Raw genomic sequence first — 20,080 nt, 5'->3', positions numbered from 1 at the left:
GGTAAGTTCTTACCATATCTCATATTTTCGACTTCATGGTCCATAGGGGATCCACAGGATACCTTGGGGATGTCCCAAAGCAGTACCATTAAGGGTAGGGATGCTCCTGTGGAGAAAGGAGAATCCACCGCCCGAAGGAAGTATCCTCAGAGGCAAAGGTATCAAAAGCATAATACCTCACAAAGGTATGGACAGAAAACCACGTGGCTGCCTTGCAAAGCTGAACAGCTGAGGTGCCACGGCGAGCTGCCCACGAAGGACCCACAGACTGAGTAGAATGAACAGTAACAGAGGGCGGTACTGGAAGGCCCTCATGAACGTAAGCCTTAGAGATTGCCATGCAAATCCACCTTGGCAAAGTCTGTTTATTGGCAGGCCAACCCTTCTTATGGAAACCGTAGAGCGCAGGTTCTCAAACTCGGTCCATACAGTGCATGTTTTCCAGGTCTCCTCACACTCACAAGTGTAATAATTAGCTTCACCTCTGGATCTTTCAAAATTTGTCAGTGAGTAATGAGTACAACTGTGCACCTGCTGAGTGACTTGGAAAATGTGAACTGTGTGGGGTCCTGAGGAATGAGTTTGAGAACTGGTATGGTCCACATAAATCCTTAGAGCATGTACCACATCCAATGCCGATAGGTCGGTAGAGTTAAAGGCCGGCACTATAATTTCCTCATTAATATGGAAACTAGACACCACCTTAGGTAGAAAACCAGGGCAAATCCGAAGCACTGCTCTGTCTTGGTGAAAAATCAGAAAGGGAGGACGACAGGGGAGTCCCCAAATCTGACACCATTCTGGCTAAAGCAATAGCCAGAACTAACACAGTCTTTGCTATAAGCCATTTGAAATCCCCTGAGCCCAGGGGTTCAAATGGCGGTCCTTGGAGAGCACCCAGGACCACAGCCAAATCCCAAGGAGCCACTGGAGGGACAAAGGAAGGCAGTATGTGAAGTGCCCCCTGCATAAAGGTGCGGACATCAAGAAGAGGAGCAATCCTACGCTGAAACCACACCGACAGGGCAGAAACATGCTCCTTTAAGGAGGCTATGCAGAGACCTTCATCTAAACCCACCTGTAAGAAATCCAGAACTCTGGATATCCAAAACACCTAGGGATCATAACCTTTAGGGCAACACCATTCAAAGTAAGTATGCCACACCCTGTGGTAAATCCTGGAAGAAGCAGTTTTCTGAGCATGGTGCTAACCACAGAGCTGGGAAAAAATCTGGACCTTAGGAGGGATGTCTCAAGATCCACGCCATCAAAGACAGATGACTCAGGTCCGGGTAAAGGCAAGGACCTTGGGACAACAGGTCCGGATGTTGAGGCAACAGCCACGGAGTGTCGATGGAGAGACTCTGTAGATCTGAAAACCAGTGATGTCTGGGCCACGCTGGAGCCACCAGCAGGATTGTGCCCCTGTCTTGCTTGAACTTTCGAAGCACCCGTGGAGGAAGGGAGAATGGAGGAAACAGCGTCTACCAGGACAGCCTCTGCATCTCTTGTTCTGGACCCATACACTGGCAGCTTGCTGTTGTGTCGGGAGACCATGAGGTCTATTTTGGGAAGGCCCCACCTGTCCACTGGGAGTTGAAACACTTCCTGGTGAAGAGACCATTCCCCTGGACGTCTTGATGGCTGAGAAAGTCCGCTTCCCAGTTGAGCACTCCTGGAATGAACACTGCCAAGATGGCTGGGAGATTGCCTTCTGGCCAAGTCAGAATGCGGGATACCTCTACCAGTGCCGCCTGACTTCGAGTTCCTCCTTGGAGGTTTATGTAAGAGACTGTGGTGGCGTTGTCTAACTGGACTCGCTCGGGTTTTCCATGAAGAATGAGTCTTGCTTGCTGAAGAGCCCTAAATACTGCCCAAAGTTCCAATATATTGATTGGAAGAGCAGATTCTGCTGTTGTCCACCTTCCTTGAAACAAGTGTGGACCTGTCACTGCGCCCCAACATCGCAGACTGGCATCCATCGTCAGGAGGACCCAGTCCGGGATCCAAAAGGGGCATCCCTTGTTGAGATGAGACATCTGTAGCCACCAGGCCAGAGATAGATGCACCTCCGGAGAAAGAACCATCATCTGTGTCTTTATTGGGCAACCCATTCCGTCTGGAGAGGATCAACTTCTGCAGATGTCTGGAATGAAACTGGGCATACTCCACCATGTCGAACGTCGACACCATGGATCCCAGTAACCTCATTGCCGAGTGTATGGACACTTGGCGATTGAGTAGGCAATTGTGTATCCTTGCCTGTAGCACAAAGATCTTTTCCTCTGTCAAAAAGATCCTCTGCTGTTGAGCTGTTGAGAGTCCAACAGAGCACCAGGATGGAGCATACTCTGACAAGGAATCAGGGAGGACTTCTTCCAGTTTATCAGCCATCTGTGATTATGCAACACAGATATCATCAGTTGCAGATGGCAGTGAAGCACCTCTGGAGACCCGGCTAACAGTAGAAGGTCGTCCAGGCAGGGTAACAGGTGGACCCCCTGCATCAGCAAGTGGGTCGCCATAACTGCCATGACCTTAGTAAACATTCGTAGTGCTGCGGAGATGCCAAATGGCAAGGTCTGAAACTGGAAATGTTGACTGACCACTGCAAATCTTAGGAAACAATGGTGAGCTAAAGCAATCGGGATATGCAGGTAGGCATCCTGAATGTCTAAAGACACCATAAAATCCCCAGGTTTCATAGCCAATATAATGGAGCGCAGGGTCTCCATCCTAAACCGAGGTACCCTCAGAGACTTCAACAAGAAAAAGAAGGTAGATAGCATCCTATATGGTGCACTCTGAACCAACTAATTCTAAAACATACTTTTATTGGTATGTAGTAAAATAGGAAAAACGGTGAAAAATATAGTTAAGTATAAAGAAAGAAAATAAAGTGTTTAAAATGTTGCGACTGCTATTAAAAAATATGTGTCTGCTTATTCTTTAATTCCTAGGCTAAATTGCTCTATTAGTTGCACCAATAGTTGAAATGATTAATCTTTGGTATTAACAGTGAGATCCTGTATTTTAATAACAATGTGTTTCAAAATAAACTGATACAGTGCTTGCTACACTTTATTGTATCCTTAGTTATTGGTCTACACTGAAACTATGTAATTAATTTATTATTGCTCATATGTTGTGTCCTCCAGTTTCTATTCAGCTATATCTATAGTGGCATAGACATTACATATGTCATAATTAAATGCTGTTATAGAATCCTGAGTGTCTAAACAGTGGATAACTGTATTCCCTACTAGTGTCCCATTCAAAGGTGTATAAATTCTGTTTTATAATATACCTTATTCTTGACTGATATTCATTAATATATAAAGCCACTTGTCAGCAGCTAATATCCTATGAACCGTGATTTCATTTATATACAATATTGTCACAGCCAAGAAAATCCTCTTATATGTTTCACAACATTTATAGATATTGGGTACACATTCAGGGAAACAAAACCAGTATCCTGCTTGCAGCCGCTTATTCAGTAATATACAATGCCGCTACTCTGCGGCTGTTCCCCTACACTATCCGCTAACCATAAAGGTAAGTAAGCACTAGATTATAACATGTGATAGAAAAGCAGAATTGGTGTTCCGCTTACAGCCTCTGATTAAATGACACACAACATCGCTGCTCAGCGGTTGGTCTCCCATTTTAGCTGTTATTCATCACGGTCAGAACCAGGTTGTAACTTATGGCTGGGAAGCAAACTGAGTGTCCCACTTGCAGCCTCTAAATTAATAGTATGCTATCACTGCTCAGCGGTTGTTGATTTCAATCAGACACAACAAATTTCAACATTAGGTGCAATGTTATGCAGTACAAAATCACATTATATAGCACCCGTTTTAAGACACCGATGGCCGTTTCACCATAGGCTTTTTCAAGGATCTAACCCGAACCTTCACTTCCGTTTCCTTTTATTCCCTGCAGTCTATTTCCATTGGATAGAATTCCTGTCAATCATGTTTATTGGCAATTGTATCATAAAACATGTCTTTTATTAATTACTAAAATAGTACTTAAGTTTTGTTCATCCCTATTCATTATTATTGTTATTAGTATAGTTTTTATTGTTGTACAATTCTCATTAAATGTTCTCTTCATTATTTAATATTTATTATATCTATAAACCCCATTTGTTTATCCTATTTTAACATTTATCCATTGCATATACATATATTCATTATTATGTTATTATTTTAACATTTATCCATTACATATACACATATTCATTATTATATTATTATATTATCTTATTTGATGTCTCTATGTTCAACATGCATACCATATTGAATAAAGTATTCATAATAATATTGTATCTATTTTGCTAATTATATATATATATATATTCTTTTTTTAACGAAATTTATTTTTAATTTTACGTAAGTAAGGTACAACAATATGTGCATAGATAAGAGAGATATTTAGCATATTACACAGATAAAAATATAGGGTAATAAAGTATCCAAAATACACATATAGCAAAACAAAAAAAAAACAATCTGAAAATAGATAAAACATTAAAACATAAAAAATTGCTATATATCACAGCACATACTTCGAAAATGGATTGTAAATAATAGTATGAATTACACAAAAGAGCAAGTAGGAAATAGAAAAATGTGTAAGAGAGAGAGGAGAAATGAAGAGAAAAGAAAAAGGAAGAAAAAGAGGAAGAATAAGATGGGGTACAGGGTAAGTGGGAAAGAGGCCGAATCCGGGTCTCTATTGTACATTGGGAAAACTTAAACAGAAGTCGCCATAGTAAAATGGAGAGAAAATAAACAAATAACTAATATAGATTAATTAGGAACGTTAGAGTAGAGGTTCGAAAAGCCTGAGGGCAGGGTCCCATTTGGTGTGGTCTTGTTATAGAGGAACCAGTCACACCAAACCATGAGGAACCTAGGAGAGGTATTGTGGATTTAAGCTGATATTTTCTCCATGGCCGCCACGTGCCAGATTTTATTTATAAGTTGTTGGCGAGGAGGAGGGTCAATATCTTTCCAGTGTCTAGCAATTAGACATTGAGCTGCATTCAGAATATGTGAAGAGAGCTTAACGGCATGTTTATTAAGGCCCTCAAGTGGACAGCCAAGGAGGAAAAACCAGGGAGACTTAATCAGTGGTATTTTAAAAATTTCCGAGAGGAGACTGATAACCCCATCCCAGAATTTAACTATTTTAGGGCATGACCACCATATGTGTATGAAAGTGCCTATCTCACCACAACCTCTCCAACATTGATCAGAGGCCAGATGATACATTTTGTGCAAACGGGCAAGTACCAGGTACCATCTATAATACACCTTGTAGGCATGTTCCTTAATTAAAGAAGAAATAGAGGACTTAGACACCCTCTCCGGCACCACAGACCATGTATTCTCATCAGGTGGACTCCCTAAATCTTTTTCCCATTGAAGTACATGATTTGGCGTATCTGGGATTTTAACAGAGAGCAAAAAGATATAGATAACAGATATAATACCTTTCATAGGATTATGGAGACACAAAGATTCAAATGACGTTAATGATCTATCAATTGAATTAGAAGGGAGTGAATTTATAAAATGTCGAACTTGAATATAAGTAAAAGTGTTGATAGAGGATATGTTAAATTTATTCTGTAAGGAACCCAGAGAGGCGCACCCACCCGAGTCAAAGATATCAGATACCACCCTAATCCCACTTTTAATCCATGGAGAGAAGTGGGCGAAGTTGATACCCGGGGAAAATGCCGGATTAAACCATATAGGAGTAACAGGGGATGGGTAGGAGGTAATATTATAGTGAGATGTACAATGATCCCAAATGGAGCATGTAAAAGAGATAACCGGATGCAAGCGAACAGATTGAGGTCTATCCGGCACAGCCAAACCTACGATAGCGGACATAAAGGGATATCACACGAATTAGCTTCTACTTCTACCCATCTAGTTACCTGGGATGGAGCAAACCAAGCTATTGCTTGGCTTAAGTGGGTAGCATAATAATAGAGGTTAACATCAGGAAACCCATTGCCCCCATTGGTAATGGGGCGACTGAGAGTGAGAAAACTGATACGGGGAGGCTTGGATTTCCACACAAATTGAACAAACCACCTGTGTAATTGCAATAAAGTCGGTTTGGGAACAGCAACTGGGAGGGTCTGAAAGAGGTAGAGTATTCTAGGCATAAGGTTCATCTTAACTGCCACTATTCTACCTAACCAGGAAATAATTAGATCACACCATCGGAGAAGGTCTAGTTTAATTGTTTTGAGCAGAGGGGGAAAGTTTGCAGAGAATAGGGTGTCATATCTGCTTGTAATATATACTCCTAGATATTTAATTTTAAAGGGATGCCAGGCAAAGTTATAATTGTGACGCAGGAGATTTAAGGCCATAGGTGATATATTAAGCGCGAGAGATTCAGTTTTAGAGAGGTTAACCTTGTAGCCCGAGAGAGAGCCGTATATAGACAAAACTTGAAAGCGTTTCGGTAGAGACGTATGGGGAGAAGTTAAAGTTAAAAGAACGTCGTCGGCATAACGGGACACTTTATATTCTGCCTTTCCTAGTAAGGTACCTCTAATATCTAAATTAAGGTGGATTTGAGCTGCAAGAGGTTCAATAACCAAAGCAAAGATCAGGGGTGACAAAGGGCACCCCTGTCTAGTGCCATTAGTTATGGGAAAGGGGGACGAGAGAAGACCATTCACGGAGACCCTAGCTGAAGGGGTAGTGTATAGGGCCTGGATGCCCTGGAGAAAATTACCTCCCAAGCCACTTAGTGTTTGGATCATGAAGGGCCAGCAAATCCGGTCAAAGGCCTTCTCAGCATCTAGGGAAAGCACTAGGGCTGGGGTACGAGTAGAATTAATGGAGTGGATGAGGCTAATAACCCGTCTAGTATTGTCCCTGGCCTGTCTCCCAGGTATAAAGCCAACTTGATCATTATGAGCTAGGCTGGGCAATACGGAGTTCAGGCGGTTGGCAAGTATCTTAGCATAAATCTTAGCATCAGTGTTCAACAGCAAGATAGGTCTATAGTGGGCACAATTGGAGTTATCTTTTCCCTCTTTGGGAATGACAATAATCCTAGCTTCTAGGGCCTACTTGGAGAAAGAGCCTCCTGACAGCACACCGTTGAACACCTTAGGGGACAGTAAGGAGTTAAAGGATTTATAATATGTAGCTGTAAAGCCATCTGGGCCAGGGGCCTTATTGGTCTTAGGGTTCTTTATCACCTCTGAGATCTCCTGCACCTCAATTCCAACACTTAGGGATTCAAGAGCCGAGGAAGATAGTTTAGGTAAATTACAGGTGGTTAGAAAATTTTGTATAGAGTCCTCAGTAGGGAGAGGACTATTCAAAGAAGATGAGAGATTATATAGTTTGTTATAATATTTACAAAACTCTTCAGTAATATGTAAGGGATCTCTAATAGGGTCGCCTGCGCAAGAGTTAATCATCAGAACATTGTTCTGTGAGAGTTTAGATCGCAATCTAGATGCCAGCATTCTATTGGCTTTGTCTCCTTTTTCAGAAAATGTTTGATTAAGCCATTTAAGAGAAGTCTCAGCTTTTGCTGTAAGAAGGAGGCCTAGTTCTCCTCTGGCAGCCACAAGTTTATGATAATCATCCGCTGTGCCAGAGGTTTTATGAGTCCTATCTAATTGGGCAATGAGGTCCATGAGTTCAATAAGCCTCTTAGTCCTATTCTTCCTGGCAAAAGCAGCTGACTTCTCTGGGATGCCCATAAGGCCGTGATACGGGGATCAGGGATCCCCATATCACGGCCTTATGGGCGTCCCAGAGAAGCTGTGGAGATGCAGTAGGACTGGAATTAAGAGAAAAACACTCTGTAATCTCAGAGGTCAACTGTGATCGTAGGGCCGGATTTACAAGGAGCCTATCATTAAGGCGTCAAACATAAGAGCTATTATGAGGGAAAGGAGATTCAATATCTAATGTGGATGGGGAGTGGTCTGACCAGGTGCTGGGGTGGATACTAACATCTAATATTAATTGCGCAGGGTCAATACCCAGAAAAATCATGTCTAGTCTTGTGTGGACATTGTGAACAGGCGAATAAAAGGTATAGTCCTTAGCAGTAGGCTCTTTTACGCGCCATGCATCAAATAGGAGGTGCTGAGAAAGAAATAGTTGTAAAGCTTCCGAGTTAGGACGGATAGAGCTAACAGATGAGCGTGGGGGAGGTTTAGATCTATCTAGGCGAGAATCTAAGGTAGCATTAAAATCACCTGCCATGACCACTCTACCTCTTCTATGTTGGGACAACAACGAACTTAGAGCGCGAAAAAAACGTTGTTGGGCAGAGTTGGGGGTGTACACATTAACAAACATAAAAAGTGTACCATCTAATTCCCCAATCAAAAGAAGATAGCGCCCCTCTGGGTCCCTAATGATTGAGGAGGGAACAAAGGTGACACGACGAGAGAATAGTATAGATACACCCTTCTTTTTATGAGTAGGGTCACATGCATGATAAGTGGAGGGGAAGTATTTAGATTTAAGTTCTGGGTGATGAGTGCCGGCGAAATGGGTCTCCTGTAAAAATATAATATCGCCTTGGAGTTGGCGGAGAGTGTGAAATATTGTAGATCGACGTTGTGGGCTGTTTAGACCTCTAACGTTAAATGTTACAAATTTGGTAGTCATGGAGGATTATAGAGAGTGATGAGCAAAAAAGTAGTCAAAAGAGGATAGACGAGTAATAAACCAAAGAACCCGGATTTCAGCCTCAGGAAAAAAAAAGAAAAAGAGAGGAGAGGAAAAGGAGGAAAGAGAGGGTAAGGAATAGGGAAGGCCCCGTCATTGTGGTCGGACCCACAGAAGAAGTTGGCTAAGAAGCCTAGAACGTCCGAGGCCGGTCATTATGACCGCATGGGGGTGAGTGGTCCAAGATGCCAAGAGGGGAGCGCAATATTAAAGGGATACAATAGAGGAGAAGACAAGCTCCAGGCGTGGACTAGTAGTAAAAACAATACTACTAACAACATGTTGACAAGAAGTGGAAAAACAGAGGGTAAACAGCGGTGATTGACAATAGAAAAAATAACACTTTATTGACTATAAATTGCTTAAAACACAAATAAATGAATAACCAATAAAAATCAGCAATAGTGTTAGACACTGGAACACTATATAAATATAGTCCTGAAACACTATTAGTGAAAGGCAGTAAGTCCTGAAGCACTGTTTGATAAAGGCAGTCCAACTTGGCAGCACACCAGTGCTGTATAGTTACCCACTAGATGATAAGGTCCACAGTGTCCTGAATTAGCGATGGTCCCACACTGAGGTTTATCCAACGCAAATGACCGGACCAGATTGTTTGAAGTGGGTGATGTTCATGGTATAGTCCCAAATCCAAGGTTGCAGCCACAAAATAAATAGTGCCAATGCTGCCAATATTCCAGATGGTGTTAGATACCAAATCCAAGTGTCCAGGGTCAGCTGATAATCACCTATGCGTTTCACTGCTCTAGGCAGCTTTTTCAAGGTGTCCAAATGATACAGAGATTGACTTTAAATATTTAAATATTAGCATCAACCGTTCTCAGCTGTTTGCAATCAATTGATTATCCATAATAACTTATCTAGTCAATGTATTAAAAACAAACATTCTAGCAGTAGGATGCAAAACCTTTTATACTCTATATAGATAAACGGAGGAGTACTTACTATTTCTATTATCTAGTCGTTAGAAACAGGTCCCGATCGTGATATCGCCGTCACTGCGGAAGTTGTTAACTTCCGCCGTGATGACGTCACACGTCGGGTCCGGCAATGTTATTGGTACGCAGCGTGCATCACGCTGTGTCTCACCAGAATATACCACAGAGGTTGTTCACCTCCACCGTGACACTGTCAAGAAGTTACTTAAAAGGAGAAGGAGAGGGGATATGTATGTAGGTTAGGGAAGGGTGGAAGGCAATGCAACCTCCATCAAAAGGATGTTGAGAAAAAGTCTGTTACCATGTTAAGTAAACATCGAGTGTGTTAAGGTATAGTATAAAATACAGTAAAACAGGATTTAACATGTCACAGTGTTAACAACAAGATATATAAAGCACCTAGCATAGAAACTATACATTGCCCCAGTATCTTTTTTAATAATTTAAATAATATGGGCAGACCAGGTCAGGAAAATAGTCAACACCAAAAATGGGTAGATAAATTGGTGACCTGTGGAGTTAGAAAAAGCAGCAAATACAGTGGGACAACTAAAGGCATGCCAAAAAAAAATAAAAAATGGAAGCATTGTTACAGAGCATTACACATTATAAGGTAAACAAATATCAATTTAAAACTAAAATCGGTATCAGTAAGAGAAACAATTGAACAGTAGCAAAAATACGTCCAATAAAGGGACCTAGTTCCCATATAGGGAAAAATATTAAGTGACAAAAAAAAGAAGATGGGAAAATCAGGTCACTGCAGCAGGATGAAGGCTAGCGCCAACTGTGCGCCAGACATTTTTCGGAGCTCGTTGAGGGAGGGACCTCACACTAGTTTCCAGAGGCCTTTAAGGGTGAGGGCCTCGTGTCATCCTTGGGAGGGCCATTCATGGCAGGAGGTGGCAGATGCAATTGCGAGAGCAGGTGTAAAGCCTCATCTGGGGATCTTGCTGAAAGGAGCTTGCCCTCTGCTCGAATCTGTAGACTAAAGGGGAAGCCCCAGCGATAGCGAATGCTATGATCCAGTAGAATTTTGTGATGTCTTTCATTTCACGCCTCTTAGCCAGGGTAAGAGGGCAGAGGTCTTGAAAGCTCAAAAGGTTGGCACCTTCGAAGGCAATATCAGGAGAGCATCTGGCCTGGGAGCAGTATTACGTCTCTTGGTGAGTCCGAAGTTTGGGAGTGAGGCCGAAGGGCCCGGTGGGCTCGATCGAGGAGGATCATATCATCTGAAATGGAAGGGGCAAGAGAGCGGAAGAGATGTAAAAGATAATCCTCAAGATGGGCAGACTCCACAGACTCAGGGATATTTCGGATTCAGAGATTATTTCTACGCCCCCTGTTATCAAGGTCCTCTTGTTTGTCAGCAATCAACACAAGGTCCCGAGTTAGTTGGATGTTGTCCTGTTCAGACATCTGTTGGAAACTAATGATCTCTTCTTGTTTCCTCTCGAGAGCATCTAAACGGGAACCTAGGTCAGTGACCTCTGCCTGGAGGCCGGAGAGAGCTTTGTGGACCTCATCATGAATAGTTTGATGGAAGCTTCGCATCTCAGTTAGGATAGCAGCGACATCCGCTTTGGTAGATGGGGCCGCCGAGTCTTCCACTTCTGAATCCACCTCAGAGACATCACCTAGTGACGGAGTAGAGGGCGGTATCTGTGAGTCATTTGCTTGGGTTGCTTTAAAGTAGGATACAAGGCCTTGAGAACCAGATTTCTTGTGCCTACCAGGCATAGTGGCGGATTAGGTCAGAAAGTAAATATATATGTATATTAAAACGTAGAAAGATGTAGGGGGGAGTTGTAACTTCTTATCAGCGAGGCACACCTGGGACTTGAATAGTAAGAGTTAACCCATTATAAGGGAAAACTACATATATCTAGTACTGTAGTAACAACGTCACTAGGTCAAAAAGTATAAAGTGCAGCCGCACCCTATAGGCCACACAGCTGTAACATATGAAAATTTGATCCTACTATTATCATCCACAGCAATATTTGCAGTAATGTAAGTATGCAGTTGGGATGTAGATATAGGCAGTGGCCACCAGATGGAGCCCCAGCGCTGGCAGAGAAGGAACAGACAAGCAGCAAATTAAAATATTTGTGATCTGTGACAAGGCAGTGGGCATGCAGGGACTTGGGAAAAAAGGGGGTAATGGTACTCCCCCGTAGGTCCCATTTACAGGGCAAGTCAGCTGATGGCAGTGGGGAATCCTGTCTTCAGTGGTCCCCTGCAGTATGGTCCTAGATGCAGGGACAGCCAGAAAAAGGGAAACCAGTATGAAGGAGATTACCTTCAGGTGCCCAGCAGTAAAGGTGAGGCCACTGTGTTAGCTGGAGGCAGCGGACTTGCTGGGAGAGGATATGGACATGTGCCAGTTGCAGGACCTGCCGCAGAGTGGTTGGTGGTGTGGCCGCGATCAGCGGCGGCGTCTGAGTGCTGGCCGCACCACTGTACTACAGAGATGCAGTGGCTCCGTCAGAAGAGAAGGAGGACGACTCGTGCCGGGATGGAGATGCCGCAGAGGGATCCCCGGCAGCGTCCAAGGTAACAGCCGTGAGTGGGGGACTTCTCGGCTAGCTGTGCCAGTCAGTGGGGGAAATGGCGGTGAAGGCCTCCTGGGAGCAGTCTCCGTCGGGGGAACCGCAGTGCTGGCATCTGCAGGGCACACAGAGCTCCACTAGCAGGCTTAGTCAGGCGTCCACTCCTTCAGCAGGGCACCAGGTAGCAGCTGCTAAAGTAATGTCCAGCTAGCAGGCAGTTAGGCTTTAGAGAAGGTGAAGCCAATGTGGAGCTCAGAGAAAAGCATCCACCATCTTAGGCTCTAAGCCACGCCCCGCTAATTATATATATTAATATCTCATAGTATATCAATAAATTATAATATTATGTGCAAATTAAGAACAGTGTAAACAAATAACATTTATTTAAACTTTACGTGAAATATAACAATTTATATTGTTAATTTAGTATTTGACAGTGCATATCTGTGCATAAATAATAATGTGAATCTGTGTAATATATAATATAATCATTTTAGATTCTTTATTGTGCGTGAAGTGAAGTAATCCTCCGCAAAAGGGTAGGCACAAGCCAAGCACCTTTGAGGTTGGAAGCGCTTACCAGGAGATTTCCATGCCTCCTTCAAATTATCCACTTATTGGCCAGATAGAGGAAATAATGTGGCATCACCCTTAATATCCTTAAAAAAGGAGTATTTGGACTTAGCCACAGGGGGATTTTCATCCTCAATAACAAAGGCCACACGGACTGCCCGTATTAGACCGGGTATATATATATATATATATATATATACCCAGTGTATATATATATATATATATATATACACAGATATATATATATATATATATATATGTTATAAGTGTATAGGTGATGAGCGACTGACGTATATCTGTGCAATAATTAATAAAATGTGCAATTCAACCAACAAAACATGATACACACAGTATATATGTATGAAAAAAATATATCACATTTTAATAATAATAAAATATACACACAAAATAGACATATATAGAGATACTGCTTAGATAAGCACACAGTGTACTATTAACGTGTCCACAGTGTGCAAAAAGTGCTAATAAATATTCTAAAAGTACAATTCAATATAAAAAGCGAGCAGAATATATATACTTGAATATTTAAAACATTTTAAACCAGTATCACAGAGGAATTACTAAAGAGTAAAAACAATTATAAAAAACAAGTTAAAAAGTTTCAGACTCGTTTCTTAAAAAAGGAAGTTTAGAGTAAAAGTGCAAAGCTTATCTGTAAAGGTTCATTTCAGGCAATGGTGGCCTTACCCAACGCGTTTCATCCACTTGGGGACTTCATCAAGGGGTGCTAGTGAACAGGGTTTGCCACTTTTTATACTCTTTGAGACAGGGTTCTAATTGTCTCATTAGGGCCAACTTTTTGCATCACTTCCGGTTGGTTACTTCCGGAAGTGCGCTCTTAGCATGAGGCGATTAAAACATATTTAATACCACATGGATATATCGTGAAACAACCTTGGTGGACTGTCCATAAATCTAATATAAGATCCTGTATATTATTAGGTGACTCAATGCCCCCGATCGTGCAAAGAAGTCTGCCAGTCTCCGTTCCTACTTCCGCCCAGTTGCTGATGTCACATCCTTTCTACCATTCAATAAGTATGTCTTCATTCGTGATGTAGCGTCCGCCATTTTGTAGAAGTTTATACGCGGCTGTAGTCTTAGTACAATTCGGCTCATCTCGGCAGGTACTTCAGGCTATCTCCAGCTCCCATCCTCTTCTGGCCGTAACACCGGATCTGTTCCCTGCCTGGCACTTTGATTGGCGCTCGCAGGTCCTGTTGCTCATATTCCGGTTGTCATAGTAACCGGGATGCCATCTTCACGTAAACAGCTGATAATTCAAAGGGGGACAGATTAGTGAATCTATTCATAAAAGATATGCATAGGGAGCCGGCCCTGGCTAATAGCACAAATCAAGAACATGCTGAAGTATAATTGGATTCTGTATATTATTGTAATAAAAGGATAATATGAGAAATAGCAACATTTATATTTTGGAGCATCATGATTTTGTTAAAAAATATATATATAAAAATATATTCATATAGTTGATAATAGTTGTTCAAGGACCAGGATGAAAGACTTTTTCTTTTTTATGTGGAATAGATGAAGTAAAAAATAAATAAATGAAATAGGGTCAATATGGTGAAATAAAGTCAATATTCCATAATGCAGATTAGTCAGTAGAGGGATCTTCATTCTTATTTTTTCTAATATTCCATAGATCTTCAGCTCGTATGTGGCCCATAGTCCTTAAGATGGACTGAGTGGCTAATGTACGCCCTACTGTGGATATTAAACTACAACACTGAGTATTCCCAGGTGGTCTCCCATCCAAGTACTGACCCAGCCCAATTGTGCGTAGCTTCCAAGATCAGACGAGATTGGGCTTTAGTACAATGTTAAGGTTGTAGGTACTAGAACCAATATCCACAGCTACCAACTCATCCATCATAGGAAAGGGGCAATTTCATAACTTTCGTTAAATCCATTTGGAGCCATTGTGTTAAGTTGGAAGATCCAAAACATTTCCCTCCGCGAAAGTTTGTTGCTAAGATCTCCACCTCGTTCTCCCAAAGTCACATGTTCAATTGCTTTAAAGGTGAGTTCTTCAGGGTTAGAAGCATGATGCGTAGTAAAGTGTCTAGAGACCGCATGTCCTTCTACTTTATTCTTTATGTTGCGAATATGCTCTTGAATCCTTATTTTTAGGGGTCTTTTTGTTTTCCCTATGTATTTTAGACCGCATTTACATTCTAATAAGTATATGATTGATGTAGAATTGCAGTTCATAAAATTCTTAATTTTAAATTCTTTTGAATCATTGTAGTTACAAAAGACTTTTCTACGTGGATGAAGATATCTGCATATGTTACAACGGCCACATTTATAGCATCCTTGACAGGGGGGCAGAAGATCATTCCTTGTGTGGTTATTGTCTCTGATCATACTTGGCGCCAGGGTATCTTTAAGGCTTTTACCTTTTTTGAAAAGGACAGTGGGTTTAGGGGGTAGGATGTCCTTGAGTACTGAATCCATAAGTAGGATGTTCCAATGTTTTTGTAAACATCTCTTGATCTTGTTCTCGTGTCCGTTATATGTAGTGACAAAAGGTAAAAAGTTTTCTTTATTGACACCCTATTATACTAAGGGAGTACGTATATATATATTTTATACACTATTTATCCTCTGTACTAATTCCAAGTTGGCGCCGACACTTCTTTTGTGTAATAATAAATCTGCTTTTGGGTTAATGTGCTTCGGCAGCCTCCCTGGATAAGAGCCTTAAAATATACAGAAATGTTCAGAATAAATGAACGAGCAAATAGGAGGCATGATTTATGTCAGAGGATTTTTAATGAAAGTAGTAATGTCCCCCTCCCAGAATTCCAAACACAGAATTTGGATAATACATTTTGGGATATGGAAAAAATTTTAACTAAAGAAATCAAAGCCTGGTGGGACATCAAAGGTTTGGAACATTATATCTCAGTTGATAGGATACCAAGAGGTCTTAGAATCCAAAAAAATTCAACCTTTGGACTAGATAAGACAAGTTTTATTGAGAAATGGGACAAAATATTACATAAATGTTCTATTGAACTAATGCAGCTGATTATTTGTGAGAAAAAAGATATTATGATCCAACTTGAACAAGAAATCAAAATTAAAGAAGCAAACATGGAGGAATATAAAATGGAGGAGAACTATAAAGAGAATGAGAAATTTCTCATTAAGAAGTTAGAGAAAATAGAAGAGCAGGTCATTAAAGGCAAGGAGAAAAAATTCCTAAGAGACAAACAGGATTATGCCACGAACAAAATCAAACAATGGAGTAGATTTACTACTACCAATCAGACACGATGAAAAGACTGGAATAAAGAGGAACAACCTTGGAAACAAATGCCACGAAGAAACCAGCCTGATCCCAGGGATGAAGACACAAGACCAGTAGCTAGATTTAAGACGGATACAAGGAATAGATTTTCAACACTTCAAAGATTCAACTCCACTAGTGATACTGAGTATCCTTTTTTATCACCAGGCCTGACCACAACTTACGACCCAGGGAACCACAATCTAAGAGAAACAACTACAACAGCATCACTGCTAAAAAGATGAACAAGAGACGGAGAGGAAAACGGGGCAATGGGAGGAAGAACATTCAAAAGGAGGACCCTCCAATAGATCTCAAAAGCATTGGTATCTTTAACCTTTCCACACATACACTTACTAAGCCAGAAATTCAATTACTAAGCAAAGGACTTAATTACGCACCTACCTCAAGTATGAACAAATTTGAAATATTCATAGATTTAAATAAGTATGTGAGAAATCTCACTTTAAAAAGACATTTTATTAGGAAAGAGACGGCACCCATAAAAAACTTTGAATCTATGTCGAAGTCTGGACTAAAAGGAAAGTCAACCTACTACCCTTTGGAATCCAAGAGTAGCCACATAGAAATTTTCTATGAAAAGGTCAAAAGAGAGCTATGTGATTCAGATATTACGAAGGTATCTAAACAGAACCTTAGTAACAAAGAAAAACATGCTCTTAAAGAATTACAGGCAAATAAGGAAATAATTATTAAACAAGCTGACAAAGGGGGGGGGATTAGTTATCATGGAAAGACAAGCTTATCTAAAAGAGGCCAGCAGACTGCTGGGGGACAAGATCTCATATGCCATCTTGCAACAAGATCCCTTGGAACAATACACAGAGGAACTTAGAGTACTCCTTTTGCGGGGTCTCCGTGAGGGAACCCTATGCAAAGAGGAATATCAGTACTTGATGACAACTAGTCCCACCACCCCCATTTTTTATTTTCTACCCAAAATCCATAAATCCCTGATAGATCCACCAGGAAGACCCATCATAGCAGGTATAGATTCACTAACGTCCCATCTCTCAGAGTACGTGGATGTATTCCTGCAGAAATACGTGGTACAACTAGAGTCTTACTTAAAGGACACCACAAATCTTCTACAACATCTAGAAAAGATTGAATGGAAAGACACATATAAATGGATCACCATTGATGTACAAGCCTTATATACTTGCATTGAGCACACTAAAGGTGTCAATGCATGTAGACTAATCATGGAAGAAGATGTACTAATGGATGCTACACACCGCAAATTTTTATGTGATCTTATGACTTTTATACTCAATCATAATTATTTTCAATTTTTAGATGTGTTTTACCGTCAAATTTGTGGCACTGCAATGGGTACCGTTTTTGCACCAAGCTTCACCAATATTTTTATGGGGCAGTGGGAACAAGAATATATCTATACCAATAATCCTTACAAGAATAGAATTATTATGTACAAGAGGTATATTGATGATATTCTTATAATCTGGAATGGATCGGAGGAGGATTTTAAACAGTTTTTAATTTATATTGAGAGGAATGAAATGAATTTGAAATTTACATCCCATTTTAGCGACACTTCGATTGAATTTCTGGACTTAGTTTTGAATCAAGAGGACGGGAGAGTTATCACCAAAACATACATCAAGGAGGTAGATACCAATAGTTATCTACACTGCAAGAGTGGACATCTAAAGAAATGGAAGAACAATATTCCATATTCCCAATTCCACAGAATAAAGCGGAACTGCACTAGAGAAAGTGATTGCAAGGAACAGATTAATTTCTATACTGAAAGATTCAAGAAGAAAGAATATCCAGTAGAAATTTTGACTAAGGCAGCTGAAAAAACAGAAGGACTCAAGAGAGCTGAGTTACTGAATTACAAGAAGAGTACCAATAAAGAAAACTTTTTACCTTTTGTCACTACATATAACGGACACGAGAACAAGATCAAGAGATGTTTACAAAAACATTGGAACATCCTACTTATGGATTCAGTACTCAAGGACATCCTACCCCCTAAACCCACTGTCCTTTTCAAAAAAGGTAAAAGCCTTAAAGATACCCTGGCGCCAAGTATGATCTGAGACATTAACCACACAAGGAATGATCTTCTGCCCCCCTGTCAAGGATGCTATAAATGTGGCCGTTGTAACATATGCAGATATCTTCATCCACGTAGAAAAGTCTTTTGTAACTACAATGATTCAAAAGAATTTAAAATTAAGAATTTTATGAACTGCAATTCTACATCAATCATATACTTATTAGAATGTAAATGCGGTCTAAAATACATAGGGAAAACAAAAAGACCCCTAAAAATAAGGATTCAAGAGCATATTCGCAACATAAAGAATAAAGTAGAAGGACATGCGGTCTCTAGACACTTTACTACGCATCATGCTTCTAACCCTGAAGAACTCACCTTTAAAGCAATTGAACATGTGACTTTGGGAGAACGAGGTGGAGATCTTAGCAACAAACTTTCATGGAGGGAAATGTTTTGGATCTTCCAACTTAACACAATGGCTCCAAATGGATTTAATGAAAGTTATGAAATTGCCCCTTTCCTATGATGGATGAGTTGGTAGCTGTGGATATTGGTTCTAGTACCTACAACCTTACCATTGTACTAACGCCCAATCTCGTCTGATCTTGGAAGCTAAGCACAATTGGGCTGGGTCAGTACTTGGATGGGAGACCACCTGGGAATACTCAGTGTTGTAGTTTAATATCCACAGTAGGGCGTACATTAGCCACTCAGTCCATCTTAAGGACTATGGGCCACATACGAGCTGAAGATCTATGGAATATTAGAAAAAATAAGAATGAAGATCCCTCTGCTGACTAATCTGCATTATGGAATATTGACTTTATTTCACCATATTGACCCTATTTCATTTATTTATTTTTTACTTCATCTATTCCACATAAAAAAGAAAAAGTCTTTCATCCTGGTCCTTGAACAACTATTATCAACTATATGAATATATTTTTATATATATATTTTTTAACAAAATCATGATGCTCCAAAATATAAATGTTGCTATTTCTCATATTATCCTTTTATTACAATAATATACAGAATCCAATTATACTTCAGCATGTTCTTGATTTGTGCTATTAGCCAGGGCCCGCTCCCTATGCATATCTTTTATGAATAGATTCACTAATCTGTCCCCCTTTGAATATTCAGCTATTTACGTGAAGATGGCATCCCGGTTACTATGACAACCGGAATATGAACAACAGGAAGGAGACCTGCGAGCGCCAATCAAAGTGCCAGGCAGGGAACAGATCCGGTGTTACAGCCGGAAGAGGATGGGAGCTGGAGATAGCCTGAAGTACCTGCCGAGATGAGCCGAATTGTACTAAGACTACAGCCGCGTATAGACTTCTACAAAATGGCGGACGCTACATCACGAATGAAGACATACTTATTGAATGGTAGAAAGGATGTGACATCAGCAACTGGGCGGAAGTAGGAATGGAGACTGGCAGACTTCTTTGCACGATCGGGGGCATTGAGTCACCTAATAATATACAGGATCTTATATTAGATTTATGGACAGTCCACCAAGGTTGTTTCACGATATATCCATGTGGTATTAAATATGTTTTAATCGCCTCATGCTAAGAGCGCACTTCCGGAAGTAACCAACCGGAAGTGATGCAAAAAGTTGGCCTTAATGAGACAATTAGAACCCTGTCTCAAAGAGTATAAAAAGTGGCAAACCCTGTTCACTAGCACCCCTTGATGAAGTCCCCAAGTGGATGAAACGCATTGGGATAAGCCACCATTGCCTGAAATGAACCTTTACAGATAAGGTTTGCACTTTTACTCTAAACTTCCTTTTTTAAGAAACGAGTCTGAAACTTTTTAACTTGTTTTTTATAATTGTTTTTACTCTT

At 40.7% G+C, this 20,080-nt stretch overlaps 2 pseudogenes; one reads left to right on the top strand and one right to left on the bottom strand.

Moving 5' to 3' along the window:
* Positions 1-14,585: 14,585 nt before the first annotated feature.
* Positions 14,586-14,704, bottom strand: LOC148539611 (5S ribosomal RNA; annotated as a pseudogene).
* Positions 14,705-18,779: 4,075 nt separating this feature from the next.
* On the top strand, positions 18,780-18,898 carry LOC148539610 (5S ribosomal RNA; annotated as a pseudogene).
* The last annotated feature ends 1,182 nt before the right edge of the window (positions 18,899-20,080 follow it).

Source organism: Taudactylus pleione, unplaced genomic scaffold, assembly GCF_031769625.1.
Source record: "Taudactylus pleione unplaced genomic scaffold, aTauple2 ptg000025l, whole genome shotgun sequence".
In the NCBI taxonomy this organism is placed as follows: domain Eukaryota; kingdom Metazoa; phylum Chordata; class Amphibia; order Anura; family Myobatrachidae; genus Taudactylus; species Taudactylus pleione.
The sequence above is the reverse complement of the archived record's forward strand: the minus strand, read 5'-3'. Positions and strand labels throughout refer to the sequence as shown.